This window comes from Arvicanthis niloticus, chromosome 4 (genome assembly GCF_011762505.2).
Source record: "Arvicanthis niloticus isolate mArvNil1 chromosome 4, mArvNil1.pat.X, whole genome shotgun sequence".
NCBI classification, from domain to species: domain Eukaryota; kingdom Metazoa; phylum Chordata; class Mammalia; order Rodentia; family Muridae; genus Arvicanthis; species Arvicanthis niloticus.
Window position 1 is genome coordinate 93051683 of NC_047661.1, and position 21292 is coordinate 93072974.

Here is a 21292-nt window from a genome sequence, read left to right on the forward strand (position 1 = left end):
TTACTCTGAGCAAAATAGAGATGACAAGAACCAGTCATCCTTTTGAAGGTATTAAGGTGAAGGCTATAGTTGGTGTGGGATTTTATCCCCTGAGGTCATGATGACTTCTGTGAAAATGACATTTGAATGGAAATACAAAAGACGAAAGACAGTGTGTGTTTTAAGGGGAAGAAAGGCAAAAGCTTTTTGATGAATTCAGCTTTTGTGTTTGGAGAACATGAAGAGGTCAGTGAGTTTGGAGGAAATTCAGGCATGTTCAAGATTAAGAGACTCTCTGGTACAAAATTCCAAATGACCTTTAAGACTGTAAGATTTGAGGTGAAATCAGTACAAATTGCAGGCATACTGGCATTCCCAACAGGGAATGGCTTTCATGATCCAAACTTCAGATATATGAATATTACACTCCATCCTTTGTAAGCCAAAACAAGTAGAAAAATATAGGTTAGAGGGGCTATCCAAAACGAATCAGAAGAAAGGGCTGAAAAAATGGCCCAGCATTTCCTGTTCTTGCAGACAACCAGAGTTTGGTTCCCAGCACCTACATGATAGCTTACAACCATCTTTTACTCCAGTTCCAGGAAATCCTGCACCATATTGTCTCCTCAATAAGGTATCAGGTAAAAATGTGAATCACAGACATACACGCTGGTAAACAATTATACACATAAAATAAAAAAAAATTAAGAGTAGGTATTTTAAAAATAAAAGAAAAATAATTTTAATATATGATTTTCTGGACTGGCACTAGTCACCCTGTGAGAAGAGTGGCATTTTGAAAGGAGCATAAAGTAGATTTCTCAGAAACAAGATAATATGTGATGCTTCAGAATATATATTATATGCTTAAAATTATATGCCTAAAGTTATACGATTGAATGAACTCATGTTTCTACTGAGAACTACTGAATAATTCTGGCTCTCTGTTTCTCCACTGGCCTCATGAATGAGAACTGCAACATTCAGATGTTAAGATGAGAAAAAAATGGTAAAGAAGGTTGAGATGGAACAGGTAGTAAAGTAGGAAGGGAACAAAGAAATAGTGTTCTGGAAACCACACAGAGAAGTAATCTAGAAGGGCTGAATTCTGAATGTTTAGAAAGAAGCTGGGATTTAGATAATATTATAATATTATCTAAATATTATAATATTATAATTTAGATAATATAATATTATAATAATATAATATTATATTGTAACATTACATGTTACAAGAAATTAAAAAATAAGCTATAAAAACATTTTTATAAACATATGGTGTTAGGCAATAGAATTAGACAATATGTTTATCTATCCTCTCTTTTTACATATTTACTATTAAAATGGTAGGCATGTATTTTTATTAGTTTCATTGATTTTGGAATACATATATGAATAGTCACATAACCAGTGAGACAACGATATATTTTCTTTATAATAATGCTAACCAAAGACTTGAAATATATATTCAAAAGAAGAAGAAAAACAGCAAACAAGAAAAAATTACTATTTTTGACACTGAGTTATCTTATGGCTCATGTTGAAAGGAGCCTGAAGACATACACACAGCTATATCTCAATATAATTTAGGAAAAAGTAGACAATTCTAAATTGAAATATAAATATTAAAAGTTCTGAAAAGTCATGAATTTCATATGAATTTTTCAGACTCATAAAAGCTCCATAATTTTCCAGATACAAGGGTGGCAATCATTAGCTTTGTTCACTCCCTTCCCTTTCACTAATATTAGCTAGTAACATGAAGTACTTACTAGAATGAGATTGTTTTAAGTAGCTTACATGGGGAAAACTAGTTAACCTCTTATACCATGCCAGGACTTGGAGATTATTATCAACCACCAACTGTGGGAGGAGGCAGAGAGAGATTCAATTCCTTACTCTAAATCATGCAGCTAATATGCGCTAGTACAAGGATGTACAACTGGGCTCTCAGTACTACAACACACCCTCTCACTTTGAGCAAATGCTAGAAATCATATGTTTTTTCATATGTGAGCCATCATATAAAGTCAAATTCTGTATTACCTTTTATTTTGCCATTATGCATCATTTTAATCATAAGTTACTACTTGTATGCTTCATTGTTATATGAACATTTAAAAAGGGAAGGCACAACTTAAGCCTTGTTTGATATATTCTGTAATTATGGAGACAGTGAAGGCTATGTGTTATGAGTCAATTTTGAAAAGTTCCCTATGTGATCACTTCATTCTTAAGTCATGAAGCTATTGTAGAATCTTCTACAGTGACCTTAATTAACAGACATTAGTCACTGGGAGCTAGCCTTTCATGGTTATTTCTCTTCGTGCTTCTGCACTAGTTGATATACACGTACCCAAACTATTAGATAATTTGTTTTACACAAAGTCAATGGATTATGACCATTTATCAAGTCTTTGAAATTTCACTACCACACCTAAATCTATGCCTAAATGAATTGTTGTGGCAGAAGCGATATTTGACCTGTAGTGAATTTCAGTGCCACGGTGTTTTATGAGGGTATCCTGCACTAGAACACTGAGGATAAGTAACAGTTGTGTATGTTACTAAGCTCTGACATTTACAGATCATTTTGCACTAGGGTATTATACAAATAGTGAGAGTGGTAGATAATTGTTCACAGCAGTTACTGTTTTTAACCAAAGAGAAAATAACAATCTAATTGCTGAAAGGCTGAAAGACCATTCTTGATTTTCTTTTTTGTTCCTAAAAGAACAAAGCAAGGATAGAAGTACAGCTTCTTCCATTGCAGTTCTATTATTAAAAGATCACTCTCCAGTAATTTATTCATTAACTGTGGGAGGAAAATAATTTAAAATTCCTCATGCTGTATAACATGCATCAAAGGACAGTTGAGCCTATAGCTACCAATCACGACAACAATTGTCTACTCATAATTGAAAATATCCTAGAAAGTTCATAAAATAATAGAACTGTAAAGGACTGTTCCACATAGCAGTGAGCTCGATACATCATTACTAATAGAAAACTAGATGCTATATCTGCGTAGCATATCAAATGGCAACAATTGCATAGGCAGCATCACTCTCCAGTATGAAAACGCAAAGCAGTGAGAGGAAATAGGAATGCTACCCAAGATCTCTAGATGTGATATTGTAATCACAAAATTAAGACTTAAGATGTTTTATCTTGGTCTCCGCGTGTGTGCGCCTTATCTCAGCAGGTCTGCCCGAGACCCCCTGAGTGAGAATCTTAGTTCCCCGCGCGGTCCCATTCCCACTCCGACAAGATGAAAGAAACGATCATGAACCAGGAGAAACTCGCCAAGCTGCAGGCACAAGTGCGCATTGGTGGGAAAGGAACTGCTCGTAGAAAGAAGAAGGTGGTTCACAGAACAGCCACAGCAGACGATAAAAAACTGCAGTTCTCCTTAAAGAAGTTAGGGGTAAACAATATCTCTGGTATTGAAGAGGTGAACATGTTTACAAACCAAGGAACAGTGATCCATTTTAACAACCCTAAAGTTCAGGCATCTCTGGCAGCAAATACCTTCACCATTACAGGCCACGCTGAGACAAAGCAGCTGACAGAAATGCTTCCCAGCATCCTAAACCAGCTTGGTGCAGACAGTCTGACTAGTTTAAGGAGACTGGCTGAAGCTCTGCCCAAACAATCTGTGGATGGAAAAGCACCACTTGCTACTGGAGAGGATGATGATGATGAACTTCAAGATCTGGTGGAGAATTTTGATGAGGCTTCTAAGAATGAGGCAAACTGAATTGAAGCAACTTCTGAAGAAGGTGACATTTGCAGAAGTTACAGGAGCTGCTATTTTATATCATGACTGCTTTTTAAAATTGTCTTTTGTTTATTATGGATCTGATAAAATCTAGATCTCTAACATTTCTAAGCCCAAGCCCCCGGACAGTGCAGCTCTTTTCAGTTTCGCTTATATCTAATTCATTCTTTGCGGCAAATTAAGCTGAAAAAGCCTGGGAATAAAGTTTGGAAAAGATTAATAAAATTCTTTGCCTAGTAAAAAAAAAAAAAGATGTTTTATCTTGAACATAAACTGTACACTTTGTAAATTTAATTGTCATAGCACCTTGGTGTACTACTAGCTGTTTTCTGAGAAATGTCTCAAAGAGTCTGGAATTCTGGGGTAGTTCATGTCACTGTCTTCATTATCTGAACTGAGATGACTTCTAACCAGCCATTACTTGATGTTTGAGGGTAGGAGCCCCCTAACCTCTCAGCAAATAACAACTTTTAAAGTGCCATATCCTTCTGAAAAAGAATCCCACAATTTCATTTTTAAAGCTACTTTAGAATTTTCATTCTTTTAAATATTTCAACAATTGATTCTTGTAAAATTAAACGGGTAACATAATGACACTGTACTACATTTCTGTGCCTCTTTCACAAATATCAATGAGGTCTGTTAGTGCAATTGCTACCCCAGATACAAAATTGTCTCCCACTTCTAACTCTTACATTCTCTTCCTAGGTAGCACATTGCCAATGTGCCGTTCATGACTTCAATGTGATGTTTACATTTACTCTCTGGAAAATAACATCTCTACTATGCATGATGTGCTACTTGCATGCTACTCCTGTACCACCCATCCTTCTCTTTCCTCCCCTCCTCTCACCTCTCTCTCTCTCTTTCTCTCCTGTTTCCCTCCATCCAACCTGTCTTCCCTCTTCATCCCCCACTCTACTCAGCTCTCTTCTCACATTTATTTGGAGCTATGAAAAACTCTGAGTCATAATTTTTTAATTTTTTTAACTGTATCCAAATATCAATTTGTTACTTTTAATGTTTTTCATGTATATTCCTATACATCTATCTAGCTACCTGTCAATCATCTGTCTATTTTTGTACAGCACCAAGTTGCAAGTAAGAGGAGAGGAGAGGAGGGGGAGGAGAGTACAGGACAGGAGAGAAGAAAACAGGAAAGTAGGAAAGGGGAGAGGATAAGAGAGGAGGGGGACAGAATTCACCTGAGAAGCATATGACTCTACTATAGTTCTGAAAGATAAGTAAATCACTGGCAATGAAATTCATATTTATCATTTGTAATAAAGTTATTTATTGCCCACTTCTTGTGGGTTATATCTAGATAGAAGCCACTTTGTATATTTTATTTAAAACTTTGAAGAATATCGTTCCCCCACCCCCACATACACATTTACTTTTTTTGACTTTATTTCTTAGGACCTGCATAAGTACAACTGGCTTGTGAGAAGAAACCTTGAGAATCAATCATTCTAATTTTTTATGGAGTCCATTATTTGATTCATAGTGAGTTAAAAATTAATGTCTTTCTGTGACTGTTTACAAACTAAAATTATATTATGGAAATAATGCAGGATAATACTATATCACCATGAAGTTTGATTATCCAAATATATAAAACAACTTAAGCACCAATATGAAACAAATAGCAACTCCAAGGTTTCTGTTTTAGTTTCAACTGAAGACCTCCCTTCAAAAGCTCTCTATTTTTTGAGGAAATCCATCTTTTCCTCAGTCTACTTGATAAATCTTCTATTCACAGGTCTCAGTGTTCTTTTTCTCTGATTTTTTTTCTCCTGAAACCCGTACTGTGCCCATTTCAGTGTAACATACTAGCTTTTCAGCAATATGATAACTGAAATATGAGCTGATACTGAGTTTTTCTATCGCTTACAACTTCCCAGAGATAATCTCACTAGTGTCATCCTATTCATTAACTACACTCAAGAATGACAAGAAGCCTTCCAAAATGTATGTTTTATATTTAGGCACTACACAGATTGTAAATTTTCAGCTCTTACATACAACGTATCTGATCACTAATGAGCAATGCACACATATTTTTGGATGAAGACTTGAATGAATAGCAACTTCCAACCTCTTAAATTTTTCATGTAGCCATTTGCTTCCCCATATAAAGTCATTTGTTTACACAGTTTTCATTTGTAAAGAATGTAAACAAATGTGCACACACACACACAAATAAGCAACATGTAATTAACTTGGTTATCACAAAAGTTATCAACGTTTTAATATATAAACTGAAGGTTTTCTCTTTGGGATATAGTTCTAAATGCTATTTGAAATATCTTGATTTCTAAAGAATCATTTAGCATTTCTGTGATTCTCCAGAATGAGGCCAACTCCAGCATTGTAAGAAGCAGTGCAATTAGGAGTGTGGAACAAAACAGAACCACCCCCTGTCTCCAGTACCAATCTCTCCACAAGAACTCCAGGTGGGCAGGAAATTCATCCTAGATAGAGAGATGAGCCATCTGGGATGTTTCCTGGCCCACTTGTGGATGCTCAGGGTGGGAACATGCTTTAGATGAATACTTGATAGAGACACTCTAATTTCTTTGAGCCTAAGGGGAACCTGTCACCAGTGCTTTAACAGAGGTAACAAAAAATCTGAGAAAATGGAACTAGTAAGACATCCCTTTTAATTATGTGCTGGGGAACAATTTCCAAAGCCGAGAGAATGAATGAGGAAAGTAGCAAGGACAGTAATCTTTAGCCCTATTTGGCCAAAGCTCCATTTTTAAATATAGATAACATGGTCTGCATGTACATCATAAAGAAACACCTATACTCAATATATTTATGGGATAAGTAATAGAAAGTCACCACTTAGTGGTCAGGGAAGTCAGAGTGACACAGTAGGCCATTAGAAGCAGGAATGAAGGCAAACAAAAGTAGGTCAGGAGGAGAAATATTAGTGGTCATCTAAGGACACATTTGCTTCAGGGAAATAAGGCTAATGGATTCCTAGTGATAACTTAGAAACACACTCTTAAAAGAAGTCTTAAGAACCATGGTGTTGTAACCTTTCATCTCAGCAATCAGGAGGAAGAGGCAGGCAAATCTCTAAGGTCAAGGCCAACATGGCTTACAGAATAAGTTCCAGGACAGCCAAGTACTGTACAGAAAAACTCTGTCCTGAAAAAAGAAACAACAAAATTCTCAAAAACAAAACGAGGTCTTAAGAGACTATAAGGTGATTCGATAGCTAACGGCACTTGCTGCCAAGCCTGATAATCAATGTTCAATTGCAGAGCCCACATGGGACACCTGTAAATTGTCCTATGAATCCGATGCATGTAGTGTGCATTCACACATACACAAATACATACAACATGTATGTACAAATGCAAAGAAAATTAAAGATCTCTTTTGATGTCCATTGGCTTTTTAAAAGTATACATTGTGCCAAAATTACCTTAGTAAAGAGGCAATAAATGTAAAGTGGATTCGGTGAAATTAAAAGCCTAATATTATACCTTATTTGGGAATTATAGCTATCAGAAAGACTATGTACATACTAGGGAAAAACAATTTATTAAAGAATGTTGGAGTGAAGAAAAATATATGTGTTTATTTGTGCAATATTTTATTAGTAATTACTAAGTGCCAAACAGAAATTAAAAGGGTTAGGGGCCAGCAGGAAATGAAGCTCATAAAATCATGACTCCTTTAAGAGTTTATATAATAGTTGGGAGAAACAAACAACAGAAGGGAACAATATATATGATATATACTCCATGTGTACTACTTGGCAGGAAGATAATACAACCAAGGAGGACAAGATATCATTTATCTGTTGCAAAGTCAAGAGATGCCCATGATAAAAATGTGAAATTGAAAATGTGAAGAGGAAAAAGTGAGTCTCCATTTATCTGAGATACAGCCTTCCTAGAAGAGACTGAAGAACAAAGAACCACAGATAGGAATGTTTCCATTTTAGGAGGAGTAGAATTATCTTACCCATATTTGCTAGACCAGATGAAGGGTGGGAAGTAATACAGCCTGGGATATCAGTGGGGAGGTGTAGGTGCAGTAGACCCTGAATACTGATTGGAGGCTAATCTAGATGGGACAGTTCCCACTGAAATAATGATATACTGAAGCAGAGACAAGTGTCTCTCTATGAAATAGAGGAAATGTTTGAAAGAAGGCCTTAAGTTTATAAACATGGTTAGGTTGTATGAAATGATTATAAATTCCAAAAAGAATGATAACATTGTTAGAAATTATCTCTATGACAAGAATTTCAAGTCTCTGAAGAAAGAAATCGAAGAAGATCTCAGAAGATGGAAAGATCTCCCATGCTCATGGATTGGCAGGATAAATATAGTAAAAATGACCATCTTGCCAAAAGCAATCTAATGATTCAATGCAATCCCCATCAAAATTCCAAATCAATTCTTCATAGAGATAGAAAGAACAATTTGAAAATTCATTGGGAATAACAAAAAAAAAAACAAAAAACAAAAAAAAAAAACAGGATATCGAGTAGTATTCTCAATAATAAAAGAACTTCTGGGAGAATCACCATCCATGACCTCAAATTGTACTACAGAGTAATAGTGATAAAAACGGCATAGAATAGAATTGAAGATCCAGAAATGAACCCACACACTATGGTCACTTGATCTTTGACAAGGGAGCTAAAAGCATCCAGTGGAGAAAGGACAGCATTTTCAACAAAGGGTGCTGATCCAACTGGAGAGCAACATGTAGAAGAATACAAATCTATCCATTCTTATGCACTTGGGTATCCATCACATGTGCAGTCACCAAAGGTAGACACTGATGTTGATGTCAGGAAGTACATGCTGACAGGAGCTTGATATAGCTGTCTCCTTAGATGTCTGCAAGAGTCTGATATATTCAGAGGCAGATACTCACAGCTAACCATTGAACTGATCAAGGGGTTCCCAATGGAGGAGTTAGAGAGAAGACTGAAGGAGCTGAAAGGGTTTGAGGCCCCATGAGGAGAGCAACAATACCAACCAATCAGAGCTCCCAGAGTCTAAACAACCAGCCTGAGAGTTCATAGGGAGGGACCCATGGCTCCAGCTGTATATGTAGGAGAGGATAGCCTTGTTGGGCATAGGTGGGAGAGGAGATCCTTGGTGCCATGAAGGCTGAACACAGAGTGTGGGGGAATTTGAGAGTGGGGAGGTGGGAGTGAGATGGTAGGTGGGGGCACATCCTCATAGAAGCAGGAGGAGGGGTAATGGGATAGGGGGTTCTTGGGCGGGAATGGGGTGGAGAAATGGGGTAAGGGGACAACATCTGAAATGTTAATAAAATATCCAATAAAAAAAGGTAATTCTGACACTATAACTTGGATAGACCCTGAAGACATTATGCTAAGTAAAATAAAGCAATAACCAATGGGGAAAAATTAGAGGGAAGGTGAGCGTAAAATTCCATCCTTAGCAAAACACCTGTTGGCTCTTGGTTCCTGCTAGGAGAAGGAAATTCAGTTTTTATCAATGTTGTGACATCTGATCTATTGGCCATACTCCAGGGAAGACCTCATGTCAAGGAGTAGTTATGTAAAACAGACCAAACTTAAATGAGAGTGAAAGACAGAGAGACAGAGAAACAGACAGAGAAGGAGATAGGGAAAGACACAGATACAGAAACAGAAACTGAAATAGTGATATCTAAGCATGGACTTGGGTTAATAGGGAGTTGGGGAAGATTTGGGAAGAGTTGAGAGAGGGCTAGGAATCTATTCAAAATCAAAGTATGAAGTGCTCAAACAATTAATGAAAATATTATTTATAAAATATCCTATCAATGTATTTAAAATACATGTAAAAATAAACATTAGATACAAACCTAGAATGCAAGTCTAAGAAGGCAGACAAATAGTACAGAACTGCCTTTTGCTGGTGGAGATGTTACCGTGGACAAAATATAGAAAGATTTGGAGAATCAACCAGATTAGAAGGGGTCTATGTAATGGAAAAGGGGATCAAGATTTTTTCCAAAGCCTTGTTTTAAAGAAATAAGTAATGAGAAGAATAAGAGATCTTATTAAGCTCTATTTGTTGACATGTGACTGGACTATCAAATCCTTCCTCGGTGACATATTCCCGAGATAGAGAACCAGGGAATAATAATTAAATAAGACAATGCATGTTTGGGGCCAGGAGGTTTTGGAGAAGCTGATGGCTCATAGCAAGCAAGGTTAAAAAGTACAATGTCACATGTACAATTTTCAAGGGGAAAAAAAGACAGTCATCAGAAACCTGCCATATAATGTGACAAAGTCTGAAGGAAGCTAATCAAGCAATGGTACTCAGAGGGAGCAGACAACATCCCAAGCGCATCACTGACTAAGCACACAGTGACTTTGAAACTGATAAATACAGCCATTCATGGTGGAGAATATGTAGTTTTTAGAATTTGAAATCCCTGGCCACCAGCCATTACTGGCTCTGCCAAGCATATTCCTGGTTTTAAAGAAAGAACTATTTTCCTTCTTCATATATTAGGGCCTCAGGATAAATTCCCCCATGGCCTTGGCCTCAGGCTATTACTGGCTTTTTCAAGGATGTTCCTAGTTTTACACAAAGAATTATGCTCCTTCTCCACATATCAGAGCCTTGGGGAAATCTTTGGATCAACCTGGTTTTCAACAGGCATGAAATTTACTCAAACATAAACTTTTTTAGTATTTGAGAATAGCAAGGGCTCTTTTCTTGGTAGTTTGGACCCTAACCAAGCAAATCAACTTAAATCCCTTTTACTGGTTTATCTATTTAGCAAGAATATAGGTAGAATAAAGACAGTATTTTCAGAGCTGGTCTAGCAAGTATCTCTCTAGGTGTATGTTAATATATATGTCTCTCCAATACCAAGGGGTAGGATCTGAATTTTTAGTTTTGAAATGTTCTTTAACTGAGAGAATGTAATGGGGGGGGAGGTATTTTTCAACTTCTCTATAAAAACGATAAAAGATAATGAGGTATCTATTTGTTTTATTTTTTCTAGAATATTTAGCTTTGTGGAGTTCTGTGTGGTTGGGAAGCCCAGTTCAAAATAAAAGACAAAGTATAGATGTTCCATCCAACAACCTTAGCTATGTGACCCCCTCCTATATCAAGCAAAATATGCTTGTCAACTTCTATGTGAGGAAAGACAAAGAAGTCTTCATAAGTATCCATCACCAAATATTTGAATGCAAAACCAGATATTGTGGAAAAAGTAGAGACAACATGATCACTTTAATCTATTTTCATCCCTAATCTATAACACTCATAAAAACAAGACAGGCAGAACTTGAGAGAGATGGTTCAATATTTAATGGCAATTTTTGTTCTTGCAGAGAACCTGAGTTCAACTCCTAACCCCCATGTGGTTGCATATAAGCATCTATTACGCTAGTCCTAATAGCTCCAGTAGGCATCAGACATGTCTGTGGTACATGAATGTGCAACATTCATGTCCATTTTCTCATATACAAAACTATCAAACAGCAAAGGACAGCAAGATGGTCCATCTGGTAAAGACATTCGTCACCAAACCTGATGACCTCAGTTTGATTCCCATGACAGAGAACCAACTCACACAAGTTGTCTTCTGGCCAACACACACACACACACACACACACACTAAATAAATAAATAAATAAATAAATAAATAAATAAATAAATGTAATGTAAAGTTATGAGAGAATGATCAAATGCAAAATAAAAGCTCCAGTCTTGGAGACTGGATCTCAATTTTTTAAATTATTAATAAAACCCTGGTATGGTTGTTCCCTCACATGTATAGTGGGATAGCACTAACACCAAGCTCAAAGACTAGTTATGACAAAAGATAAAGGTTACACATGCAAAGCTCTGAAGCATGCAAGATACACAACCATTGATTATTATCTCACTTAATGTTCTCTGCAATGGTTAAAATCTGAGAGTCAAACCTACAGTTTGTGTTTAATGATCATGTTTAAAATGCATACTCTAAGACGGACTGGTGATACACTCTTGGAATCCGTAACTATGGCTGCAAGCTTCATAGTAGGAATTTTTTGGAAAAGCAAAACAATTGAACAGAAAAGGTAATGGAAATGAAGACATCTAAGTACTTTTGAGACCGAAAGTAGTCCATACTAAGTGAAAATTCCTGAGCCCAGCCTCACTTCCCACATAGGGATGATTCTAGGAGGATCTTGTACAGAGTAAAATTTCAAAGATATTAACCATTGGTAAAAATACAAAAAAAAAAAAAAAAAAGTTTAACATCAGTTTTTGATTCAGAAGGCTACACATCTCTAAGTAAAAAAAACAATAAAAATTCTACCTTCTCTCATATGCATTATAAGTAAAATAATTTGAGCCACGCAGGTTTTTCCATGAGATCCCCTTTATGGCAGATGAAAAACAGCACTCCAGAAGGGAGGGCACTCTTATTTGTCCCCGTGACAATGACAACAACGACAACAACAATAACAACAACAACAAATCCAAACAAATAAAAACAACAAAATGAAAATACCATGGCTCCAGTTGATAATTTATACTTTTTAGCCAGAAGGAATTACTGTATTTTGATCTTACTTATGTTACTTTGCATTAACCTAAGAGATTCTTGACCTTAATTTCCTAGACAATCCATCCAGATTGCCAGTGTTTATTAGGGGATTTTCCAGAAGCTTTCCTACAAGAGGCACACACACACACAGCTGTATTCTGAAAGTAGGCATAAGCATTCATCTTTTCCCATTCTTTGCAACAATCCCTGAGTGTGTTCATGTGGCTGTCAGTGCCTTTATGTCATTTTCTCTGGAAGCCTCACTTTGGTGGTAGTGTTTGCTTGTGATTTCTAGTGCAGAAACAAATGAACTGTTATTAGATTGGTGATTGAGAAAAGGAGAAAGGAGATTAGCGCTAGGAAATATCTAAAGGAGACAAACCTTCCCCAGTAGCTCTGTCATAGGCTGGGAGAAAGTATCAGATATCTTGAAGCGGAATTAGTGGCAGTTGTGGGCTCCCTAAGATGGGTGCCAGGTTCTTAACAATGAGGCCCTGCAAAAGCAGTATATCTATTAATCCACAAAGCCATCTCTCCAGCCCTATAACATTGAAAAATGAAACAGAAATAGTACATTTTATTGTCACTATGATAATTTGATGACAGAAATCAATAAACATAGCCTGAAATCAAAAGACCTCTTACAATTCCAAATAACACTCTGCTTTGTGTGGCAGCCTTTTGAGATTTTATATATTGCCATTAATTACAAAGCATAATTACAAAGCAAATACCAATGTGTATGCAACCCCCTGAGATGCTGCAATATGTGTCTTTCCATTGATATAAATGATTCCTTTAGGGGCTATTATTTTGATAATTCCTTTCAAAGCTAACACAGAATTGATGGCCTCAAATAAAAATTCTGGAGCCTGGCTCAGCCACTTTCACCATTGGGACAATCACTCAATGTTGCTAACTTTTTTCATTTTCTCAACTGGAAGGGCAGAAGTGCAAGACAATCTCCTGGAAGAGAATCATCTAGAGCCCCATTCAGATGACTTGACTCTTTTTTTAAGGCTCAGGTCTAACCTACCAGTCCTTTACACCATCCATGCTTTTGGCCCCCTAAGGACTCGTCATGCTTTATAAGCGGACAAATGGGTAAATATTGGACTGTAAGTATCTATAAGATAGAAATTAGTGAGCTTCTTAGTGAGAGAATCAAAATCCTGTACAAAACAACAATATAGTGTATTCTGTTACTATTGTTCTGTATATGAGAAGACTTAAACACCAAGATCAAATTCTAGAGTGTGGCAAGACCAAGATTAAATTATCAGCTGTCTATTTTTTTTTCACTCAGTCATGCAGGCTTCTTCCTTATGTCAGCTTCCTTTAGAAAACTCTCAGAAGTTTTATGCATTGCCTGCGGCTAGTTCTATAATTCCTTCCTTTAATTGTGAGATGCTAAGGCTTGTTCTATACGTGGAGTATGTTGCAATTCATTGAAGGCAAACTCACATACTACTGACCTTTGTGTGTGAATACATATTCTATAGTTGATTAAGCAGATGTAAAATTGATCATTGTAGCTTTCTAAAGACGTGACAGTAGTTTCTCAGGTTGATTTAAGTGTAGCTCCATTTCTGGCAAAGAACAGAATTAAATGTTCCTCAATATGAAGATAGTGTCCCTTCTATAGAAAATACAGTGTTACTCTTATTTTACCTGACTTATGTACAAATGCCACTTTTCCTTCCTTCCATATTTTATATTGTATCTTAACTTCCACAAAAGTTTTATAAATCACAAGATAACTTTAATACAATTATCACATGAAAAGATATTCTTTATGTGATCTTTATATTTCATAAATATGTTTAAAATAAGATCGTAAGACCTTTAAAATAAACTAAGCTAGAAAATATAAGAACAATTAATTATGTAAAAAATAAAATGGACATTTCTGCTTTTTGGTAATTTAGGCTATTTCAAACAAATTTCATTTTATGTTGTATGATAGAATGTTTGAAATTAACCATTCTGACCTCTGCACGTAGTGTTCTCAATTTGATTTTATAGAAGCCTAAATGGTTTCCTAAGTTATTTTTAATTCACATGAATTACCTGGATTGGAGGTCCATTAACTTTCATTACACTGTCTAGGGAGCCTGCTAGGTGGCAGGTTTCCAACTCCTAGAGCCTGAGGGGCTCAGACAGATGAGAGACTGCCAGTGACTGAAGAGAAGAAAAAAAGCATTCCTCTACCACTCTCTTCTCTGCATTCAGATGAACCCAGCTGCAAGTCTTTAACTTTTTATCACTAAACAATCAGAAAAAAGAACAATCAGTTACACAAAAGGAGGTTTTCTCTAAATGCCCCAGTCTAAAGTGCATGGCTGGTGGGGTTTGGCATTATTCTTAATGCTTCCTGATTTCACCCATCCAGTTGCAGCAAAGGAAACGATGGATAGTTACACTGAGATGCTTATGACATTTTACAGTGCCACAATGATTGACTATTTGCTTAGTTAAGAAGTTTTACCTGCACTGTTGGTACTGCTAGGAATCTGTCACTAATGAGTTCAGGCCCATACATCATAGCAAGAGAGCATGTGACAGTTTCAGTCCAATCTGAGGCCTGGCATTTCAGAATCGTATTCCAATTTCTATCAGCATTTCCCAGGATATGCACTGTCTATTAAAGAAGGAAAAGCTGGTAACTGAAGCCACTGGAAGAATGGATAGTCTGTAATACAGTTACAAACTATATTATACAAACCAAGGGCAAATATGCTTGGATCTGCACCAAATAGAAGCTGAATTGCAGGTCAGTAATTCCCATTCTATCCTTGGGGGAGACACGATAAAAGCTCTGAGTTTCAGTTAAAAAGAATCTGAGTTTAAAATTATCTACCGTATGTGAAAATATTTTTAGACAAATTAAAATTTTAAATTTATATAAAGGTATTCACTTGGTATTGGATATCCAATTGGTATGTGTGCTCTACCTAACAACCTGTAAAAAGGAGCAACATTATATAGACTGAGCAGATTATATTTATGTATTTACAAGCAAATATCCATGTACACATATGTATGTATGAATGTATGTAATGATAATTAAAGAAAAAAAGTCCATGAATTTCTTAGAAAGCAAGAGGTACCTGGGAAGCTTTAGGGGACAAAAGGAAAAGAAGGGATGAAACAATTATATTATAATCTCAAAAATTAGAAATTATTTTATATATATATATATATATATATATATATATATATATATATATATATATATATACTGGAAAACAAGAGCATAAGTCCTAGAGTGGGGTCCCAGCCCCCATGTAATGTACCTACTGCCCTCTCCATACATGGTCTGAATGTAGCAATACATGTCTCCAGATGTAGCAAAAATATGAAGGTTTCTGAGGTTTGCTGTTTTTCAGCCTAGCAGAGATAGCATGAGCCCCAGATTCGGGGAAAGATTCTGCCTCAGAAGAATATATGGAATGTCATAGAGAATGACACCAGTAGCCTCTTCTTGCCTTGTACGTGGCTAGAACATAGGATACTCACACATATATGTGCACATATTCAAGCAAAATCATATAAATAAAATTTAAAGTGTCTATAGTGCCAGTCACCACACTGGTCTCCACAACTCATTATTTGTTACTGACTTAATACATATTGTACCCTTAGAAATCTTCTGCCTGACAGCGCTATAACAAATGACACTGAAATCCCAGGGCTCAGTGGCTCTTACCAACTCCTCTGTGCTGTGAAGGGGAAAAGTGCTTATGAATTTAAGCAGAAGAAAACATGTCCTATGGAAACATTATCAAATGATTTTTTTCAGTAAAACTTTCTCCCAAAAGAAGACTAGTGATATTCTTATTCTAAAGACTCAGTATAAAATGTGTTCCCATGCCCAGTAAATGCCTAGCAAAATAACTATGAAAAAACTATGTTAACAAAGTCAATGAACCTGGTTTTTGTTTCATTCCACAACCTTAAAGTTTCTTTATTTCCAAATGCATGCACTTGTCAGTGTTTTTGAAAACTAGCCTTTTTCCGTGACCAGGGCCAAACAGGCTAACAAGGCAAATGTTCTCAGACTGAGTGAACAATTTATATGATCTCCAAAGATAGCATCTAAATTAGTTGTCAATGATTTCTTGATGCTCTTACTTATTCTTTCAAGTAGTTATTAAATATTTTCTGTGATTGAAGCTTTGGAAGACATGACAATGAGCAATCCAGTTATAGTCTGTGTTTGTGGCATTTCTTCTACCTTAATTTCACATTCTATGTTGACCTACTACTAATTTTAAGCTTAATTTTTACATGTGTTTATTAGGTGGGGATTATGGAGCATGTGTACAGATCAGAAAACATTTTTCTGGACTTGTCTATGTCCTTCCCTCAGGGGTCAACTCAGGTCTTCAGGCTTGATGTCAAGCTATCTCACTGGTTTTTACAACTAATTTTTAAATGGCTTCTTTAAAGATATTCATTGTTTTATGTAAATATCAAAAGACATATATTAGAAAAAATGCCGCCTCTTATATTTTGTAGAGTACCATAAATCATCAAATTTTCTAATATATGTTTATAATTTTCAATATATATGTGTCTGTATATATTTTCTGTGTGTTCTTTTAAACAAGTAATTACAAAGATTTTTGTGGTTAGCCTATTAATTATTAATATTCAAAACTCAATTCAGTTCTTTTCAATAATGTTTACAGGCCTCTAATTAAGTAGAATATAAAATAAATGTTATTCATTATATACCAAATTATATAAAGATATATATATCTTTTATTTTAACATTTTGCATGTATACTTTTATAAAATTTCAAGCTTCAATCTGTAATGATACATAAATTTTATATGTCAGATGAAAGGGGAAATTAAAAATAAAATAAATGGGATTAGGTGCAAACTTAAGGCTTTAGAAAAGCCAAGTAGCCCTCAGAGACTCATGAAAGAGGAAATTTCACAGAACTGTCAGCTTTAATCTGATTATCCTCTTACCCAATCCTCATTATTCTCCACATGTTAAAAGATGGGCTGACTTCATCAGTCAGGGCTTTATAGGAAAACCTTTGAGTGACATAAAAATTCTTCCTCCATACTGGAAGACATACTTGGCTGGATTATTTTTGAAAGGAGGATAAAGGAATATTATAGATTAATAGAAAGGTGGCTCTTCTCTATTCCATTCAAAAATATGAGAGACAAGTGAAAGTCATTTTAGGGGAAAGTGCCATTTCATATCAATCCATTTCAGGACCCTTTTACTTCTTTTCTCAATATTCCCTTCTGGGCTTTACAGCACAGGGCTATAGAACATCACCATTTGCAGTCCCTTCTATTTTTATGAGATGTGAAAGTGGCTATCTGGAAAAATAATACGCACCCTTTCTTGGAAATAGAAATAATTTTTTAAAATGGATATCGAGAGAAGTTAATCCATGCTGTTCCTTAACCCTCGGTAATACTGAGTTTTTCCTTTCTGTAGGCAAAACTGGTTGATTTTTTTTTTTCTCTTTATCACTGGTGTTAATTTAGGAATACAATACCACTATCAAAGGCAGTCTTTCCAGAGACACATTAGGAAGACTAAGCACTCTCTGAAATCACATATTAGAAAGTTTCCCATGCTTGTTATTTTTAATGTTCTTTATTATTTCAAGTATTATTGTCTACCATGTGTGAAGTAAACAAATATGTTCATAATCATGTTCATATGATTATTTCCACTGTTTACTCGTGAAGACATCAGAAATGATCATCATAACTCGCCTCCCACTTTAATTAATAATGAAACTCAAGAATTGACTAGAGAGAAACTCCATCTCTTAAATGTACCAATTACCTGTGTAGGTGTTTAATATACCTCATTCAAATTCACTCACTGATCAACTTGAAGTAATAATTAGCATTAATTCTAAACTACAATGATTGTTTTCCAAACTCACAAGGCAGATTAATCTTAAGCCTACAGATTTCTATCTTAATGCAGGGATCTTCTTACTGTACCAATTTCTCTGGTCTTGTGTATCTCTCAAGAGTTTAAATGGATGCAGTGATAAATTGAACTTAAGTTTATGAAATATATGGTAAAAGCTAAGATCTTTAAGATATAATCAACATGTCTTTGATATAGAACACCTTACCAGCTACACATTAGATATTAGACACAGATCATTACTTATCAGTCCCATCTCTGTTGCTGTAGTAAGAGAATGGATGGACAAGCAGTTTAGTATGGTTGTGTGTGATTTAATTAACTCTAAGTGTCATAAAGCTTTAAGCAATAAGCTATTCATCATCATTAGAGTATGGTATATTCATGAAATTCTTGAAAGCATTTTCCAGATTAAATCCAAATCCTACCATCTTCTGTGTTTATTAACTGCCTCCCACCTCTGCAAAATTGAGATATAATTAATATAATCATGAATTATCTCCCAAACATCCAACATTTGTAAAATAGAGCTAGGTGCTGAAGCAAACCAAAGAATAACTACTGAGTTCTATGGTCAAGTTTGAACCATAGAAGCAAATATATATAATGTGTTATATATATATATAAACTTTTCTTAAATACATGTCATTTTTCATTGTACTTATTATAATAACCACAATATTTTTGATTCTTACTACTGTGTTGTTACATATTACTATGCAATATAGCAGTATGGAAAAAAGTTACCTGATAAGGTGAAAATATGATGTGACTTTCTAAAAGGAGCTATACATAGTCTTCAACACTGATTTAATATAGACTCATTTCTGTCTAATTTTTAGAATATAAATGTGTGTGTGATAAAAACAAATATTGATGTTTGCCACAGCATAATCTCATTAACCAATTTTAAAGTGTTTATTTTGTTTAGATTATAATATAATTACATCATCTCTCCCTTTCATCCATCCAAATTTTTAATATAGTCTTTCATGTTCCCTTTCAGACTCATAGAGTCTTGTTATTAATATATATTGTAATAATATATCTTTATGTATACAATAAACAATATATTGTATATCTTCATATAAAATATATAGTAATATATCTTCATACATACACACACACATACACACACACACACACACACACACACACACACACACATATATATATATATATATATATATATATATGAAACTTGCTCAATCTGTATAATGCTAATTGTATATATATTTTTTCAGGAATGACTACTTTTGTCTCCTAAAAATGTCAAAAGCTATACCATTAAAGTCTCACCAACACTAATTCTCAACATGAGATAAACAAGTATGATACCAATAGATATAAAAATGTGGGTGGGGGAGTGCTCATGAGGTCTCAACTCTACACAAAATAACAAAATGAGACTAAGGAATGCTGAGAGTTGTAGAAATAGTCTTCCCCAAGAAGGAGCACAGCATCAGTCTATCCAGTATCAGTCTATACACATCTATCATCACTTATAGTTCACATCACATAACCACGGGACTATTCTACTCTTTTCTTCAAACAGCTCATTCTTTATTATAATCCATAACCCAGCGCTAATCCTTATGTCCCTTTATTCATCAAAAGCAAGTAAGTATTTATCAATTGTCGCAGATTGATTGTTCCTGTTATACTTTTTGGCACTCAAACTTTTTCATTCCTAAGACTTTTGCCCATTCTCCTATAGCCTGTAGTGTTCCACACTTGTTTATATTATAGTGTTTCTTGTATTGTCATATGCAAATTGACTTCAGCCTTCTTAGGTATCTTACAAACCTTTATCACATTATCTGATCTATACCAGACTAAATACATAGTCACTGAATTTGGAGTAAACGGTGTTTGTTTTAATATTGATGTGATTGAAAATGCTATACTCATAGATGTGTAGTGTTGAAATAAATAAACACGAGAATTTAAAAATAACCCACCATGGAAATTCAATTTACAGGCCTAAGATGTAAACTTCTGAATGTTCCTTGAAAAGTACAGGTGAAAATCCATCACTGGATTTATTGTGAAAGACACATTACACAAACGTGAAAGGAAGATAAATGAGAATTGAAAATAAAACTAACTCTACCCTGCAAAGATATGCAAAGTTCATCACACAACTGGAGATCTGATACAATACAGTTAATTTTCTTAAATTAAAAGTTAAATAGAGACCATATCCAGAAGTTGTGCAAGGTCCCCGCTTGAGATATGGGCTCACCCACTCATCTCGCAAATTTTAACCCAGAATTGCTCCTGTCTAAAGGAAGTACAGGAACAAAGAGTGAAGCAGAGACTGAAGGAAAGGCCATCCAGAGACTGCCCCATCTGGGGATCCATCCCACATGCAGACACCAAACCCAGACACTATTACTGATGCCAAATGCTTGCTGACAGGAGCCTGATACAGGTATCTCCTGAGAGGCTTTGCCAGAGCCTGGCCAATACAGATGCAGATGCTTGCAGCCAACCAACTGCGCACAGAGACCCCAATTTAGGAGTTAGAGCAAGGACTGGAGGAGCTGAGGTTTGCAACCCATAGGAAGAACAACAACATCAAACAACCAGATACCCACCCCCACCCCCCTAGAGCTTCAAGGGACTAAACCACCAACCAGGGATGACCCATGGCTCCAGCTGCATATGTAGCAGAGGATGGGTTTATCTTGCATCAATAAGAGGGGAGACCCTTGGTCCTGTGAAGGCTCGATGCCCCAGTGTAGGGGGATACTAGGGCAATGAGGTGGGAGTGTATGGGTGCATGGGGGAGCACCCTCTCTGAAGCAGGAAGGATCTGATAGGAGGTTTGTGTAGGGGAAACCTGGAAAGGGGATAACAGTTATAATGTAAATAAATAAAATATCCAATAAAACAATTTTAAAAACCTTTAGTAATGGTATTTTGAGCATTGTAACATAGTCTAAATTTATATTACCTTCTATGACACTGTTAATATTACTTTAATGATAAAACTAAGTGCTCTACTTGTTCTCATGCAACCATAAATAGAAAAATTTGTAGGAAGTTCCCATTTC

The 21292-nt window shown here is 35.6% G+C and overlaps 1 protein-coding gene and 1 pseudogene across 1 annotated transcript in view; both read left to right on the top strand.

Annotated features, from left to right (window-relative positions):
• Positions 1-21292, top strand: part of Olfm3 (olfactomedin 3) — a 194344-nt gene that overhangs the window by 50519 nt on the left and 122533 nt on the right. The gene's annotated exons all lie outside the window — the stretch shown is intronic.
• Positions 3156-3985, top strand: LOC117707123 (transcription factor BTF3 pseudogene; annotated as a pseudogene).